The sequence below is a fragment of the Merops nubicus genome, unplaced genomic scaffold (genome assembly GCF_000691845.1).
Source record: "Merops nubicus isolate BGI_N331 unplaced genomic scaffold, ASM69184v1 scaffold42574, whole genome shotgun sequence".
Classification (NCBI taxonomy): Eukaryota; Metazoa; Chordata; class Aves; order Coraciiformes; family Meropidae; genus Merops; species Merops nubicus.
This window is the reverse complement of record NW_008605699.1, coordinates 9,345-12,756: the sequence shown is the minus strand read 5'-3', so window position 1 is coordinate 12,756 and position 3,412 is coordinate 9,345.

Here is a 3,412-nt window from a genome sequence, read left to right as displayed (position 1 = left end):
CAGTGTCATGAGCTCAGCAAGCAGACAGATTCTGCCTCCCCTTCCCCAGAGAGGAGCAGAGACCAAGTTACATATCAAAAGTGATTCCAGCCAGCCAGGCTTGTGTATTTATGTTCCAGCATCCAATGTGAAGTCATTTTCTCTATCAACTGAAACACTGCATCTGTATGACTACTTGTGGTGTTCTACCTCCAGCCAGCAAGATCCCAATTCTAGCTGCTTCATGTATTTTCCTCTGTTACCCAAAAAAATTGTCAAAAAAGGTCTCTTCCCTTCTCTAGTGAGATAACTGCCAATTTTATCAAGGAAAACAGGCAGAGAAATCAGTTCACCATCATAGGTTGCAACTCTGGAAACAGATCTGTTCTGTCAGAGCCTTTTTTTCTAACATAAAAAAAGCCATCTAATCTGGTATTATTTGATGCAATGAGAGCACAGCTGGAAGTGAAACAAGTTTTGAGTGTGAGTACCAACTCTACCAGTCCTGAGAAGATGATTTTTCTGTCTCTTGTTCTTAATCTTTCCTGTAGGCTGGCTCCTCTTTCCAGGTTGTGCTACAGTATCACATTTGCTTAACTGTCGCAGCAGAATCCTGGGAAAGTCTAGAAAGAGTCCAACAAGGTGGAGCTGAACTACAAGTTCTTGAATCAAAAACACAAAGCAAAACAAAAACCAACCACATTTCATTGGAAGAGCTACAGGGTTGTATTTGTCCTTAAGTTTCTTTGATCAGAAATCCAGAGATCTGTCAAATCACAATACAAAAACAAGTGCTGTGAACAGTTACAGCAGGAAGAGCTCTGCTAGGCTCCGGATATCTAATTCTTTGATGTTTCTACTTTACCTTCTAGGAGATGAAAGTAAGCCTCTAACCTTGTAGGCAGAGAGTGTGGCACAAGTACAGGGCTACAACAGCCATTTATTTTACTGTAATAATCTCCAGATCAACCTAGATTAAATGAGGACTTTGCTGCAGTCTAGAAGTCAGGCTCTTCCTCTATCTCAGCCTTAATTATCTGGCCTTGAAGCAACCCAAAAAAACATTAAGGGTGATGGGGTGACAGGGTTTTCTATTGCTCTTTTCCCACTCCTCATCTTCCCTGGCAGACTGCTTTCTGTTCAAGCTTATGCATCCTTGTCCCTTCTTTCCTCTATTCCATCAAGCACCCAAGCCCTCTGCTAGTTCAGTGCTGCAGTGTCCCAGAATGACTCCTTCCAAATTCTTTTCCTCCAAGTCACCCAGCAAAATACAGAGAGGGCCTGTTACAATACCACTCCACCTCAAGTGCTAGCTAGTATTCCTTCTGCTGCAGAGCAGTCTGTCTGGAAGTCTCCTCCAGTAAAATTCCTACTCAGAGTGGAAAATTTCAGGCACAAACTTTTTATAAGGTTCTAGTGAAATGAAAACAGAGGATATTAACAGAGCCTGGTGAGTATACTATTTTGGAAACCCTGATCCTCAATGTAACTTCTTGCCAGGACACACTTGTCACAAAAAATGTTATTTCCAACCAAGTCAACATTGCCCCAAACAGTGTTCTGTCACATCTAAGCCCAAGAGCTGCTCTGCTTTTTCTAGATGCCTTTGGGCTTTTATTTATCACATTACAGATACACAAACACACTTGCAGAGCTGAAGCTTTTTGTATTTGCTTTTAAGCCCAGAATATAAAGCAATTATAATAAATTTGTTAGGAGAATCAGCAGAGACTATTGCTTGGAGTCAAACATGGATTCTGTCCTCCCTCCTCCTTGTGTTCCAAGTTAACTCAATCTTGTCTGTTCAGCCTATGGTAAATTATTCTAACCAAAACCATGTTGCATATGAAGTCTGGCCTCAGCAACAGTGGAAAGATTTAAAAGAATCATTTGAAGATAGCAATCTGTTGTCTCAATAAAACAGTATTTATCAGAAAGAAGAATTTTACATTAGTATGACTCCTTAGTACCATTTTATCAGTACCAGGAAACAAGCCACCTACTTCACAAATAGTTTGAGAAATGCATTCATGGTACATTCTAACCTGGCTGCATTCCCTTGAAGATATGCTATGCAGTTATGGAATCAGAATCCTACTTTCTTTACCCTTTAGGAGTGGTTATACAGTAACAACTCTGCAGCCTCCCTTCTTCCATCTATTCAGAAAGAACTCCCTTTCTGCCAGGCCCACACAACCTCCTTCAGAGGACAGTTCACATTCTAGACCTACTCCAGTCTCAGGAAAAAAAAAATTTACAAGAACATGCAAGAAAAGCTACCCAACACTAGCTGCTGTTTTTACAAGTGACCAAATGCATTTTGTGAATAGTCTTAAGCAGATCTCAGAAGGCAACAATTTTAAAACCATTTAATATTGTGAAAACCGTGAAAAACCCAAGGGACTAATATACTGCACATATAAAAATCTGGGTACAAGCCTATTTTTCTGTCCTCCCAGAACAAAGTAGTAAGCTTCTGATCTGCTAGCTCATGACAGGATTCTTGGAAGCCCATTTTTACTGTTTGCAAACAGTAGCTCGCAGAAGCACAGAACTCTTTCCTCCATCACATGCTGCCTGTCTGAGAGGGCAGGTTTTCTGCTGCTTACTAAACCAAGCCCATAGGATGCTGTGTTGGCTTCATATCTTCAACAGAATGAATTTTCTACTAGCCAAAGCATACCATCACTTCAGTAAAATAAAGACTAATTTAAGCATAACAGCTATTAGACATACCAAAAGCTCTAAAGAGAGGCTCAAGTAGACTCACCAATGGCTACAGGTTTGTCACACTCAGGTGTTCTACATGAGCACTAGCAGGAGAACAGCCAGCCAGCCAGCAGGTCATACATAAAAGTTAACATCAACAGCAGGTGATTTCTTGGGGGACAGTGATTCTCCTTGCTTTTGTGTAACCTCTAGAGATAGCTGATTTAATACAGCCACTCCAGCATTACTACCATTAAAGCATTGCTGAAATAACCATCTCATTACACACAGTAATGAAACTGTATTTTATTATAAGCAAAACCAGGTTTTATATCACCAAGAAACCAGGACTATATACTTTTTCAAAAGAGCTACCCATGTAGAAACTGCTGTATTTAGAAATCCACTTGTACGTCCAATTAGAGGGAAAAAAAGCATGGAGTGTTACAAAAAGAAACAAAACCAAACCCAAAGTAATCAAAGAAAAGCAGGCCTCATTGATTACATGAAATCTGCTAATATCCTGGTCCTTCCAGAAAACATCAGTCACTGGCTCCAATTCACAGTATTCCAAAATAAAAGTGACTGCTTGTTCAAACTTTCTCAATGCTTTCTGCTTACCAATTCCAGACAGGCAGTTTGGCAAAGACAATCTACTAGTCCACACAGTGTGCTCTTCAGAACCATTTTAGCACTTCCTCTTCCAAAAAAGTCAGAGTACATA